General features: G+C 37.3%; 1 protein-coding gene and 1 pseudogene across 1 annotated transcript in view; one reads left to right on the forward strand and one right to left on the reverse strand.

Annotated features, from left to right (window-relative positions):
- The window catches only part of AGBL4 (AGBL carboxypeptidase 4), a 1267959-nt gene that overhangs the window by 288789 nt on the left and 963664 nt on the right, over positions 1-15506 (forward strand). The window lies entirely within an intron of this gene.
- On the reverse strand, positions 7655-11816 carry LOC117309376 (probable ATP-dependent RNA helicase DDX5 pseudogene; annotated as a pseudogene).

The following is a 15506-nucleotide window of genomic DNA, read 5'->3' on the forward strand; positions in this document are numbered from 1 at the left end:
TCCTTAATAGAAGAGGGCTGAATTGTCAGACTGGGTTCTGAGAATTCTGTCTTAACGGGCTTCTTTCCTAACACAACAGCAATAATACCAACCACCACAACTGCAGCAGCTTAACTTTCCGTGTGTGCTTACTATATGCCAGGAAGTATTCCTGAGCTTTATATGTATTAATTGTTGTAATCCTCCCCATAACAGTACATGGTAGGTACTGTTATTATTTATCCCTATTTAAAGATGAGGAAACTAAGGGACAAAAAGGTTAGGTAACTTGCTCCAAGGCCATTTAATACAAGGTAGTTTAGCTACAAATTCTAAGCTCTTAAACATTATGTTTTACTACATTTCCTTAGGTAACAGAATCTTCATCTATGTCACTTTCCTGCTCAGAAACCTCCAATGGCTCCCTAAAGTGCAAACTTTTTACCTTGGCATTTAGAGGACTCCCTGGTGTCAAACCAGTCCTTATTTCTAGCTGCATTTCTCATTACTCATCATTTTGAAAAATCTTGGGCTTTGGAGTCACAGATACATGTTTTTATTGCTCAGTCCTATCATTAAATAGCTGTGAAAATCTTGGGCAAGATAATTTATATTTCAAAGTATCTAAAAGTTGAGGGTAATAAAACTTGCCTCAATAGGTAAATGAAATAAGGCATATAAATGCCTAATACAGGGTCTGACATAGAGACAATATTATTTTAAAAATGCTTAGTTATCCTCCAGCAAAAACTAATCTGCCCTACACTTTCCTACCTCCTTCCCTTTGCTTATGTTTCCCCTACAGTAAGTACTTTAAGCAGGGACTGTGTCTTTCTTCCGTCATCCTCAAGTCTTAGCAGAAGCATTGGGTTTGGACACATGGTAGCTGCTGGCTTAAGTGAATCATGTCATCAGATGCTTGAAATTGTCTGTGTTCAGTGCTGTAATCCTCAGACTAAGGAGAAGGGAAGGAAGCTATTTATATGCCATGCCTGTCACTTTATATACCTCATTTTTTGGAATATTCATAATATTCACAATAATATGAAATAGTCATTATTATTTTCATTTTACAGATGAAGAAACTTAGATCTAAGAGAATAAGTGACTTGCTTAAGGTTACATAGTTAGGAGGTTGCATAGTTAGGAGGGATTTGAACCCATACCTATCTGACTTTCTGCTTCACTGGCTTTATTTCTGTTTATTAGTAAAAAGAGATACCATCTGATCTACTAGTTGTGGTGGAGTGATTGAAATCAGAGCCATAAAACATTGTCTGGCCAACTTCTTCATTTTACAGATGAGGAGACTCCGACCCAGGAAGAATAAGAGGTTTACTCAAGGTTACTTAAAGAAAGAAAGCCAAACTGGGTCTGAGTTCCAAACCAGCTCTAAATATAGTAATTTTCTAAGAGACCTAGATGCCTCTCCCTTTGTGGACCAATAAAATGTATTTTTCTTCTGAACTTCTGGCCCTCCACTTAGGCCCTTATCTTATCACCTTCACAAACATAGACTACCTTATTTAGGTTAATGAGATATCACTATTAATTTTTCTTCTGTGAGCCACATTAGAGGTCAAAGGTGGTAAGCCCATGCTATGCTTAGTTTCTAATTGTAAATGTTGGAGCAGAAATACATCTAGTTATCTTCCTGAAATTTCATAACAGTAATATTACCACTTCTTTATCTGGAACTTCTAACTTTTAAAAAAACATCTTTTCATATTTTGTGTATCTCTGAAGAAAAGATTGGAGGATTATATTAGATGATCCCTAAGATCTCTTAATTCTGAGGTTCTGATTCTGTGATTTTGATGCTTACAACTTAATTTTACATTTTATATTTACTTGTGTGACTTTGATTCATCTTTGCACTATGAATTCCATGAGGGTGGAGCCAGTGTCTGTTTTTGCTCACTCTTGTATCCCCAAAGCCTGCACATAATAGGTACCCAGAAAGTATTTGTTGATTGAATAAAGAACTATGTGAGATTGCAAGGTGATTATCATCGCTATTTGTTATATTACTAAATCAAAGCTAAGAAGAAAAATGACTTGTTTAAGAACAACTGCTATTTAGTGGCAGAGCCATTCGGAAACCCGTATCTCCTGGCTCTTGGGTTGTTGGCATGAGCAGATAAAGTAATAAAATTCTGAATGCTCATAGATTATCTCATGCCTGTTTTTAAAGTCATTAGTAGTCATGTGAATTAAGCTCTTAAATACTTATTTAATAATAAAAGACTCCTTTAAAAAAAAATAAAATGACAAAAACTTTAAAACACTTACAGATAATTACTTTTTTCCTCTCAGAAGTACCTGAGTTCTTAGTTGAATTTTCTTCAGCTTTCAACTCTAGGTTAAGGGAAATTTTTCTTTGAGTCTTGCTGCTTGTGGTAGAAGTTATTGAAAAGGCAGCAGCTTCACACACTCACCAGAATAAAAAAGACTGAAAACACTAAATGTTAATGAAGTTGTAGAATAGTAGAACTTTCATACACTCTCAGCAAGTCAAATCCAGCTTATTTGGTTTTTTATGGCTCTTGAGTAAAAATGATTTTTACAGATGAACATTTGCAATTGATTTGATGATAGGCAACACTGGCTTTGCCTCCCAAATTAGAGAAATGATATTCCCACAGAAAATTCCATTCTATTCATTACTAAACCTGTATTACAAAAAAGAGCTCATTTTAGTACTATTATATTTTACATTTCATCAATAAAAATTTTGTGGAAATGTGTTTTTGCTCTTGTTACATAAGTTCCAATATAATATACTTGGTTTTTGCCTCTGCTATCTGGCCCTTTACAGAAAAAGTTTGTCAACCACTGTAATAGATATTGTACATACTAACTTATTTTTTCTTCATCACATCCCTGGCAGAGATACATTATTATCCCTCATTTTTAGATAAGGAAACAGGATCAAAAAGACCCAATGTCAAATGACTCCTAAGTAGCAGAGCTGAGAATCTCTTAGGATTAATTTTGGTTTGATACCGATACCTGTATTTTTGTGCTCCACCATGCTGCCTTCTTCCTTAAAGGGTGTGAGTGGAACAGACCTTTCAACCTCCTGAGTCTGGGCCTGGTGACAATCTTAGTCCTGTGTACAAATGTCTATGGGAGGCCCAGCCCTGGTTTTACCCATACTAATTCTTCCCTGCCGTGAAATCTAGTGTCTTATTCTCTCCTTCTATATTCATATCTTATAATCTAGACCATTTTACAGATGAAAAATTTGAGGCTAGAGAGTTTCAGTGGCTTCCCAAGGTCTCATAGTTTTTCTCATAGGAAATACCTGGAAAAGCACTCTTCTCAGATTTGCCTTTGATTCCTTGTGCATGTTCCCAGATATTCCCCCAAATGTGAACATTTTTGATGCTTAATTTCTCTATTCATAAAGTAGGACTGATAATTCTTGCCCTGCTTTTATCATTGTGAGGATCAAAGGGGAAAGTTTATATGAAAAGCATTTGAAAACCATTAAACATTATCATTGTACATTATTGTCATGATTGTTATTATTGTTATAATTATTGCTATTTCTGGGAATCTTTCTAATTTATCACTAATCAAAATAATATCATCAGGATCTCCAAATCTGTTTTTTCTTTTGAAATCAAAGATCCTACAGATGTGGCAGAGACAACTATTGTGTGTCCTGACATTCATGCTTTAAGGTCTTTAGTGTTGAGAGATCAGCACAGGTTTTCTTGGTGCTCTATCAAATCTTATGTGATTAAAGGTACTGAGTGCACTAATGTAATCCTGTAATTAGATGTTATTATGCCAAAGGGTATACTACACCCTGCCCCCATTCGAAGATGTGAGTTGACTTTTGAGAATGTGCATATTGAAGAGAGAATAGACCTCTAATTAAGTAAATAAATTTAACTCCTGGAAAATTATATTTTAATAAGACAATTCAAACCACAAAAAATGACAAAGTATATTAAAGTTGTTCTAAAAATCTCAAAGCAAGGATATTCACCATGTTAATGATGAAGCCAGGAATAGATCCACAGAGTCAAAAGCCATAGCTCATATACTCTGTGTCTCTCAGCACTGGGAGTTTAAAGTTAGATTTCAATGTGGGCTTCTGTGGATTTTATTTTGTTAAGATTTGGATGAGGGTTATGAGAAAATATCCTACTTAATTAAAATATACCCTAAACTGTCCTGTAAGAACTGAGGTTAGGAGTGAGTAAGCTCTGGAGGGAGGGAAGCAGGGCTAGACTGGTGACCTTGTTTCCTAAAATCTTATCTTCACCTTCCCAGTCCCTCCCTCTGATCTTGCTGCCATCAGAGGAACACTGTTACCTCTTTTTCTTTAACATCTTTATTGAAGTATAATTGCTTTACAATGGTGTGTTGGTTTCTGCTTTATAACAAAGTGAATCAGTTATACATATACATATGTTCCCATATCTCTTCCCTCCCTGTGCTATGCGGCTGCTTCCCACTAGTTATCTATTTTACGTTTGGTAGTGTATATATGTCCATGCCACTCTCTCACTTTGTCACAGTTTACCCTTCCCCCTCCCCATATCCTCAAGTCCATTCTCTAGTAGGTCTGTGTCTTTATTTCCCTCTTACCCCTAGGTTCTTCATGACCTTTTTTTTTCTTAGATTCCATATATATATATATATATCTTCTTTTCAAACCCCATGTTTGAAAACCTTGTATACAAACCCCTTTGCTTGGGTCTTTTAAAAAGGGCTATGACAGCCTAGCATTTTTTTTTTAACATCTTTATTGGAGTATAATTGCTTTACATTGTTGTGTTAGTTGCTGCTGTATAACAAAGTGAATCAGCTATACGTATACATTTGAAATAAACTTTATTTACTAAAGGGAGCAATGTGTTTAAGTAAAATGAGGTAGGGTTGATTTAAACAATAGATTTTTGTCAAAATGATACAGAAATACATCAAAAATCTTGAAGATCTTCTGCCCGCTTTTTAATCAGATTGGGCTTTTTTTTTTTTTTTTTTGCTATTGAATTGTATAAGTTCTTGATATATCGTTATAGTGTACACTTAAAACTAATAATATTATATGTTGATTATACCTCAATAAGAAAAAATCATGAAGCTAGAACCCATGACTAAGATTTGGGAAACATACTAGTCTGTCTACAGGCTTTTCTAAGAGGAGGCTGCTGCCACATTGCGGTTTCCTCTCACACCCATCTTTTCCTTTTCTGTGTCCCAGTCATCCTGGCCCTCTTAGATCCTCTAGTGTCCCATGCTACCTCTTGACTCAGGGATTCTGTGCCTGCTGCTCCCTCTACCTGAAAAGCTTTCTTACCACCCCTATAAACATACCTTTTGTCTGTTGTTCCCAATCAACTGTCAGATCTCAGTGGAATGGCACTTTCTGAGAGAAACCTGGCTCCACATTCTAAATTATCCCACTGTTACATGCTCTCAAATCATCCTGCACTCTTTTATTCAAAAAAAAATGCTTTTTAAAATAAATTTATTTATTTTTGGCTGCATTGGGTCTTTGTTGCTGGGGCTTTTCTCTAGCTGCGGTGAGCAGGGGCTACTCTTCCTTGCGGTGCTTGGGCTTCTCATTGCAGTGGCCCCTCTTGTTGCGGAGCACAGGCTCAGTAGTTGTGGCACACGGGCTTAGTTTCTCTGCGGCATGTGGAATCTTCCCAGACCAGGGCTTGAACCCGTGTCCCCTGCTTTGGCAGGTGGATTCTTAACCACTGAGCCACCAGGGAAGCCCTCATCCTGCACTGTTTTAAATGCGTACTTTCATTTATATTAGTGTGATTATATGGTTATCTCTCTCTTCCTCTACTAAACTATGTGCTCTACAAGGTCAAGGACCACGCTTTTTCCTCATGTTGTACCCTAGGGCCTCCACAGCACACAGTAGGCATTCACTAAATGTGTTAAATGAATGAATAGAAAGAAATGATTGCAAAAATACTTTGGCTACATAAAAGCTAAATTTCCAAAGGAGATTTAGGATCCCAAGAGAAATATACCATTCTTGCTAGTGTCATCTTCAGCTCTTTAAAAAAAAATTATTATCAACATCCTTTTTTTCAGAGTGATGATGACTCATATCTGCTCAAATAAAATAACCTTCATATCTTGCCAAACTCATTGAGCAGAAGCGGTCTGTTCATTTGCTGGTAGAAACAGAGAAGGGAAAAGAGGCTATTACAGGGTTTATGGGTTCATTTTTTCCCAGTAACAGGTTCTCCCCAACATGCTAGGCAGTTCTCTAAATATAGCGAGGCAGAGACAAGTGTTCTACCGTGGATCTCTAGATCAGTATTCTGACAAGTAGAGAACAAGCTAGCTAGACTCAAGGTTCAGAAAGTACAAACTGGTTTTATAGCCCTAAACTGGATATATATGTCTTCTCCATGACTCACTCTCCTTCCTGACCTACAGAGTCACTGCAGCTTCATGTGCTCAGTTATGATTGTCTCCTCCTTGCGAATCTTCTTGGCCTCAGTTCTAGGTAATAAAAATAAATTTTTCTTTTATGTGAACGTGATTCTGATTAGTTTTTTTTTCTTAACCTCTTTATTGGAGTATAATTGCTTTACAATGTTGTGTTAGTTCCTGCTGTATAACAAAGTGAACCAGCTATATGAATACATATATCCCCATATCCCCTCCCTCTTGCTTCTCCCTCCCACCCTCCCTATCCCACTCCTCTAGGTGGTCACAAAGTACTGAGCTCGTCTCCCTGTTCTATGCAGCTGCTTCCCACTACCTATCTATTTTCTATTTTACATTTGGGAGTGTATATATGTCAATGCTACTCTCTCACTTTGTCACAGCTTACCCTTCCCCCTCCCCGTGTCCTCAAGTCCATTCTCTACGTCTGCATCTTTACTCCTGTCCTACCTCTAGGTTCATGAGAACCTTTTTTTTTTTTTTAGATTCCATGTATATGTGTTAGCATACAGTATTTGTTTTTCTCTTTCTGACTTACTTCACTCTGTATGACACACTCTAGGTCCATTTACCTCACTACAGACAACTCAATTTCATATCTTTTTATGGCTGAGTAATATTCCATTGTATATATGTGCCACATCTTTTTTATCCATTCATCTGTCAGTGGACACGTAGGTTGCTTCCATGTCCTAGCTACCGTAAATAGTACTGCAATGAACATTGTGGTACATGACTCTTTTTGAATTATGGTTTTCTCAGGGAATATGCCTGGTAGTGGGATTACTGGCCATGTGTTAGTCCTATTTTTAGTTTTTTAAGGAACCTCCATACTGTTTTCCATAGTGGCTGTATCAATTTACATTCCCACCAACAGTGCAAGAGGGTTCCCTTTTCTCCACACCCTCTCCAGCATTTATTTATTTATTTATTTATTTATTTATTTATTTTTCCAGTCTTCAAATATTTTTTATTGGAAGACCATACATTGCCTTCATTTATTGTATTTCAAATCACTATACGTATACTTTTGTGAAAACACTGCCTGCATTTTCTAGTACAAAGAAACCAAAAATTGTTTCAGGAATGTAGAGAAATTTCCAACTTAAATAGCGAAAAAGTGCACCATAATTACTGCTGCACTGCAGTCATTTCTTCATTTCCCATGTTTCTTAAATGACTACCTTGTGTGATAACACACGATATAAAGAGTAATTATGAAAAACAGACATTTACATATACTTCTAAAGTTTTATTGAGAATATCCTATTGGCATTGGATAACCAATAGGCGCAGCTGTAGTAGCAGGATATGCATATGCCTGTTGGTTCATACCATTGTGCATATTGGGAATATTACGTCCATATTGCTGAGTGCTATCATATCCATTCTGGTAAGTCCCTGTTGGATTACCAGTCCTAAAGCTGCTCTGTATACCAGCAGACACAAAATTACTTCCAGAGCTCCCATTGGTGTAATCTGAAGCACTGTAAACACCATTTTGAGTTTTTGCCCCAAAATCTCTCTTAAGCAGACTAGAGTAACCTGTCATAATTTTCCCTGTCTCTAAATGTATTAAATCCACCCCTTTTGCCAACAGAGTATCTGTCCCGATGGTCATCCTTCATGCCTCCTCTACCCCTGGAACGACCTGAACCTCTGTCTTCGACCAACTGAAGCAATTTGGGATTAATTGCTTGATTAGCTTCACGAAGCACAGAGATAAGGTCACTCACTTGCTTTATGTTATCAGGTGTAAAGAAAGTGTATGCTGTGCCTGTTTTGGTACTGCGAGCAGTTCTTCCAATTCGATGAATGTAATCCTCTGAGGAGTTAGGGTAGTCATAATTGATGACAAATTTCACATCTTGCACATCTAGCCCTCTGGAGGCCACATCTGTAGCAATCAGAATAGGAGCCTTTCCATGTTTGAATTCATTTAGAACCCAGTCACGTTCCTGTTGACTCTTGTCACCATGGATACCCATGACAGGCCACCCATCTATCCTCATTTTTCTAGTGAGTTCATCACATCTTCTTTTGGTTTCAACAAAAACAATGGTTTTAATCATCTTCTCACTCATGATCTCTTCCATTAAATGAATAAGCTTTTCTTCCTTTTCTACATCATGACACACATCCACAATCTGAAGAATGTTGTGATTTGCACTCAGTTCTAGTGCACCAATGTTTATATGAATATAGTCTTTCAGGAAATCTTCAGCAAGCTGTCTTACTTCTTTTGGCCAAGTAGCACTCCACATTAGGGTTTGCCTATCAGGTCTTATCTAATCCACAATCTTCCTTATTTGAGGTTCGAATCCCATATCAAGCATTCTGTCTGCTTCATCAAGGACAAGATAGGTGGTTCTTCTTAGATTGGTTTTCCCACATTCTAAAAAGTCAGTAAGTCTTCCAGGTGTTGCAATACAGATTTCTACATCTCTCTCCAAATAACATATTTGTGGTCCCTTGGGAGCACCACGATAAATACAAGTGGACTTCAAGCAACATGCTCTACAGTATTCAGCAGCTACTTGCTGTACCTGTTGGGCCAGTTCCCGAGTTGGTGCCAGCACCAAGCAAATAGGTCCGTCACCTCTCTCTAGGAGTGGCTGATGATTGATGTGGACAATGGCAGGCATCAAATAAGACAACGCCTTCCCAGGTCCAGTTTCTGCTACCCCAACCATATCCAATCTATTTAGAGCAACTAGCCATCCCTGAGCTTGAATAGCTGTGGGTTCAGTAAAGTTCTGCCTTGCAATCACGTCCATGACATTTGGAGGGAAGTTCGCTTCATAAAAGTTCAGTACTGGCTTTGGGCAGTTGTGACCTCTAACTGTAATTTCCTTGCTTCTTCTGTATGCCTCTCCCTCTTGTGCTGTACACCTAGCCAAATCAGGGTGTTCTTGATAAAAATTCTTCTCAAATTTGGACAGCTCATCAAGATTCCACTTCTTTTTAACCAGTTTCTCCCCAGGGTTTCCAAACTTCTTTCCAGATAACGGCCCTGCCCTACTTCCTCCAAATCGAGGGACACGAAACCCTCGATCCCAGGTGCAGTCTCGGTCACTCGAATAACCCAACGTGGCGTCAATGGTTGCGGTTGGTGGGAAGTGAAGCAGAGAGAATCGAGCGCTACGAGTAACCGGAGGTGGCTCCAGCGACAGCGAACTCTTGCGGGGGAGGCAGCGGAGGGATGGCGATGACAAGAGCTGGGGCTGCTGCACAAAAGTCCGGTGGAAATGAATGAGGTCTCCAGCATTTATTGTTTGTAGATTTTTTGATGATGGCCATTCTGACCTGTGTGAGGTGATACCTCATTGTAGTTTTGATTTGCAGTTCTCTAATGATCAGTGATGTTGAGTATCCTTTCATGTGTTTGTTGGCCATCTGTATATCTTCTTTGGAGAAATGTCTGTTTAGGTCTTCTGCCCATTTTGGGGTTGTGTTGTTTATTTTTCTGATATTGATCTGAATGAGCTGCTTGTCTATTTTAGAGATTAATCCTTTGTCAATTGCTTCATTTGCAAATATTTTCTCCCATTCTGAGGGTTGTCTTTTCTCTTGTTTATGGTTTCTGTTGCCGTGCAAAAGCTTTTAAGTTTCATTAGGTCCCATTTGTTTATTTTTGTATTTATTTCCATTTCTCTAGGAGGTGGGTCCAAAAGGATCTTGCTGTGATTTACGTTAAAGGGTGTTCGGCCTATGTTTTCCTCTAAGAGTTTTATAGTGTCTGGCCTTACATTTAAGTCTTTAATCCATTTAAGTTTATGTTTGTGTATGGTGTTAGGGAGTGTTCTAATTTCATTCTTTTACATGTAGCTGTCCAGTTTTCCCAGCACCATTTATTGAAGAGGCTGCTTTTTCTCCATTGTATACTCTTGCTCACTTTATCAAAGATAAGGTGACCATATGTGCATGGGTTTATCTCTGGACTTTCTATCCTGTTCCATTGATCTATATTTCTGTTTTTGTTCTAGTACCATACTGTCTTGATTACTGTAGCTTTGTAGTATAGTCTGAAGTCAGGGAGCCTGATTCCTCCATCTCCGTTTTTCTTCCTCAAGATTGCTTTGGCTATTCAGGGTCTTTTGTGTTTCCATACAAATTGTAAAAATTTTTGTTCTAGTTCTGTGAAAAATGCCATTGGTAATTTTATAGGGATTGCACTGAATCTGTAGATTGCTTTGGGTAGTATAGTCATTTTCACAATATTGATTCTTGGAATCCAAGAACATGGTATATTTCTCCATCTGTTTGTATCATCTTTAATTTCTTTCATTAGTGTCTTATAGTTTTTTGCATACCAGTCTTTTGACTCCTTAGGTAGGTTTATTCCTAGGAATTTAATTTTTTTTGTTGCAGTGGTAAATGGAACTGTTTCCTTAATTTCTCTTTCAGATTTTTCATCATTAGTGTATAGGAATGCAAGAGATTTCTGTGCATTAACTTTGTATCCTGCTACTCTACCAAATTCATTGATTAGCTCTAGTAGTCTTCTCATAGCATCTTTAAGATTCTATATGTATGGTATCATGTCATCTGCAAACAGTGACAGTTTTACTTCCTCTTTTCCAACTTGGATTCCTTTAATTTCTTCTTGTTCTCTGATCGCTATTGCTAAAACTTCCAAAACTATGTTGAATAACGGTGGTGAGAGTGGGCAACCTTGTCTTGTTCCTGATCTTAGGGGAAATGGTTTCAGTGTTTCCCCATTGAGAATGATGTTGGCTGTGGGTTTATCATATATGGCCATTATTCTTTTGAGGTAGGTTCCCTCTATGCCTACTTTCTGGAGAGTTTTTATCATAAATGGGTGTTGAATTTTGTCAAAAGCTTTTTCTACATCTGTTGAGATTATCATATGTTTTTTATCCTTCAGTTTGTTAATGTGGTGTATCACATTGATTGATTTGCATATATTGAAGATTCTTTCCATTCCTGGGATAAACCCCACTAGATCATGGTGTATGAACCTTTTAATATGCTGTTGGATTCTGTTTGCTATTATTTTGTTGAGGATTTGTGCATCTATTTTAATCAGTGATATTGGACTGTAGTTTTCTTTTTTGGTGACATCTTTGTCTGCTTTTGGTATCAGGGTGATGGTGGCCTCATAAAATGATTTCAGGAGTGTTCCTCCCTCTGCTATATTTTGGAAGAGTTTGAGAAGGTTATGTGTTAGCTCTTCTCTAAATGTTTGATAGAATTTGCCTGTGAAGCCATCTGGTCCTGGGCTTTTGTTTGTTGGAAAATTTCTAATCACAGTTTCAATTTCAGTGCTTGTGATTAGTGTGTTTCTATTTTCTATTTCTTCCTGGTTCAGTCTCGGAAGGTTGTGGTTTTCTAAGAATTTGTCCATTTCTTCCAGGTTGTCCATATTACTGGCACATGGTTGCTTGTGGTAATCTCTCATGATCCTTTGTATTGCTGCAGTGTTAGTTGTTGCTTCTCCTTTTTCATTTCTAATTCTATTGATTTGAGTCTTCTCTCTTTTTCTCTTGATGAGTCTGGCTAATGGTTTATCAATTTTGTTTATCTTCTCAAAGATCCAGCTTTTAGTTTTATTGATCTTTGCTATCATTTCCTTCATTTCTTTTTCATTTATTTCTGCTCTGACGTTTATGATTTCTTTCCTTCTGCTAACTTTGGGGGGTTTTTTGTTCTTCTTTCTCTAATTGCTTTAGGTGTAAGGTTAGGTTGTTTACTTGAGATGTTTCTTGTTTCGTGAGCTAGGATTGTATTGCTATAAACTTCCCTCTTAGAACTACTTTCGATGAATCCCATAGGCTTTGGCTCATCGTGTTTTCATTGTCATTTATTTCTAGGGATGTTTTGATTTCCTCTTTGATCTCTTCAGTGATCTCTTGGTTATTTAGTAGGGTATTGTTTCACCTCCATGTGTTTATATATTTTATATTTTTTTTCCTGTAATTGATATCTTGTCTCATAGCATTGTGGTCAGAAAAGATACTTGATACGAATTCAGTTTCCTTAAATTTACTGAGGCTTGATTTGTGACCCAAGATATCATCTATCCTGGAGAATGTTCCATGAGCACTTGGGAAGAAAGTGTATTCTGTTGTTTTTGGATGGAATGTCTTATAAATATCAATTAAGTCCATCTTGCTTAATGTGTCCTTTAAAGCTTGTGTTTCCTGATTTATTTTCATCTTCCATGATCTGTCCATTGGTGAAAGTGAGATGTTAAAGTCCCCTACTATTATTGTGTTACTGTCAATTTCCCCTTTTAGGGCTGTTAGCATTTGCCTTATATATTTAGGTGCTCCTATTTTGGGTGCATAAATATTTACCATTGTTATATCTTCTTCTTGGATTGATCCTTTGATCATTATGTAGTGTCCTTCTTTGTCTCTTGTAATAGTCTTTATTTTAAAGTCTATTTTGTCTGATATGAGAATTGCTACTCCAGCTTTCTTTTGATTTCCAGTTACATGGAATATCTTTTTTTCAATCCCCTCTCCTTCAGTCTGTATGTGTCTCTAGGTCTGAAGTGGTTCTCTTGTAGACAGCATATATACAGGTCTTGTTTTTGTATCCATTCAGCCAGTGTATGTCTTTTGGCTGGAGCATTTTATCCATTTACATTTAAAGTAATTATCAATATGTATGTTTCTATTACCATTTTCTCAATTGTTTTGGGTTTGTTTTTGTATGTCTTTTCCCTCTGTTGTATTTCCTGCCTAGAGAAGTTCCTTTAGCATTTGTTGTAAAGCTGGTTTCATGGTGCTGAATTCTCTTAACTTTTGCTTGTCTGTAAAGGTTTTAATTTCTCCATTGAATCTTAATGAGATCTTTGCAGGGTAGAGTAATCTTGGTTGTAGGTTTTTCCCTTTCATCACTTTAAATATGTCCTGCCACTCCCTTCTGGCTTGCAGAGTTTCTGCTGTAACATCTGCTGTTAACCTTTTGGGGATTCCCTTGTATGTTATTTGTTGCTGTTCCCTTGCCACTTTTAATAGTTTTTCTTTGTATTTAATTTTTGATAGTTTGATTAGTATGTGTCTTGGCATGTTTTTCTTTGGATTTATCCTGTATGGGACTCTCTGCACTTCCTGGACTTGATTGACTATTTCCTTTCCCATATTAGGGAAGTTTTCCACTATAATCTCTTCATGTATTTTCTCAGTCACTTTCTCTTTCTCTTCTTCTGTGACCCCTCTAATTTGAATGTTGGTGCATTTAATGTTGTCCCAGAGGTCTCTGAGACTGTCCTCAATTCTTTCCATTCTTTTTCCTTTATTCTGCTCCCTGGCAGTTATTTCCACCATTTTATCTCCCAGCTCACTTATCCCTTCTTCTGCCTCAATTATTCTGCCATTGATTCCTTCTAGAGTATTTTTAATTTCAGTTATTGTGTTGTTCATCATTGTTTTGCTCTTTAATTCTTATAGATCCTTATTAAATGTTTCTTGTATTTTCTCCATTTTGTTTCTGAGATTTTGGATCATCTTCATTGCCCTTACTCTGAATTCTTTTTCAGGTAGTTTGCCTATTTCATCTTCATTTATTTGGTCTTGTAGGTTTTTACCTTGGTCCTTTATCTGTAACATGTTTTTTGTCGTTTCATTTTCTTTTTTCTTTTTTGATGCGTGGGCTTATATTCCTGTCTTACTGGTTGTTTGACCTGAAGCGTCCAGCACTGGAATTTGCAGGCAGTTGAATAGAGCTGGGTCTTGGTGCTGAGATGACCTCTGGGAGGCCTCACTCCAATTTATATTCCCTGGGGTCTGAGGCTCTCTGTTAGTCCAGTGGTTTGGGCTCAGTGCTCCCATCATATGAGCTTTGGCCCAACCTCCGGCCTGGGAACCAAGATCCTGCAAGCTGCATGGTGTGGCAAAAAAAAAAAAAAAAAAAAAAAAAAAGAAATAAGAAGCAGTGCAATATCAAATAATATAAAACAAAATAAAATTAGAAAGGTAAAAAAATATAATAGGAAAAATAAAAATATAATTGAAACAACCAGTTACTAGGGGTTCCTTCCGTCCCCTTTGGTGTCTGTGGTACCCCACCGGTGCCTGGTAGGTGCCCTAGTTGTGCGAATACACGAATTCCACGTCCTCCTAGTCTGCCATCTTGACTCCGCCCCACCCTCTGATTAGTTCTTTTTAACTTTCTTTTGTTCTTGAGATGTCCTTCCTGCTGATATTTCAAAAATGAGGTAGGCGTCTCTGCCTCATTCCCAGAATTACATCCCTCATTGATTTCTCTTTAATGTAACTAAAATTTCCCAAGCAAATCTCATTAAAGAGGATTGGAATAATTGGAGGAATGCTTCTTTTACTGAGGATCTGGGGTTTGTATAGGGTCAGAGTCTTAGTGCATGGGAAAAAGGAATGGTAAAAAACATCTTGCAAATAATCAGTGTTTGAGCATGGATATCACCTTTTTCCTTTAATTTTTAATGTTTTTTTTTTAAAGAGAAAGCTATTCAATCATACCTGTTAATGCCAATGACTAATTTAGCTTCTCAGGAAATTTATACTTTCCTTGTCCTTATAGGTCCCTATCTATCTCTAGGATATGCCTTCTCTAATTATCTGCTCCATTATTCCCTTTTTGATTGACAGTCAAATCTTCCCCTGTAAGAAATAAGGGAGAAGCTTGGATTCAACAGGCATAATAAACTGGTTCCCAGTCCTGCTTTTCACACTTTTCTAAGTGTGAAAGCCTTGGTTACTTCTGTAAAATGGTGAATAATAATAACTACTTCAGAAAATTGTGGTGAGCATTAAATATATGTACAGTGCTCAGTGTAAAGCCTGATACTTGGAAGTGCTCAATAAGTATTAGTCTGCTCCTCTAAGCTTGTGTAGCACTGGAGTTCTGCTGTGTATTTCCATAGTTCATTCATAGCTAATTGGAAATAGAGATAGATAGCTACTGAATCCCATGAGAGTTGTAGGCCTATTTTAACAGCTCTCCTTACCTTGGGAAGTTTCTAGAATCTACTCACTTAGATTCACTCATACAGTGGAGTCTTAAAGTCTGACAATACTATCAATGTAGTGACTAAACCTTCATGTGGTAAAATGAGCACAGATGCAATTGCAGGAAAGTCC

Source organism: Tursiops truncatus, chromosome 1 (genome assembly GCF_011762595.2).
Source record: "Tursiops truncatus isolate mTurTru1 chromosome 1, mTurTru1.mat.Y, whole genome shotgun sequence".
Taxonomy (NCBI): domain Eukaryota; kingdom Metazoa; phylum Chordata; class Mammalia; order Artiodactyla; family Delphinidae; genus Tursiops; species Tursiops truncatus.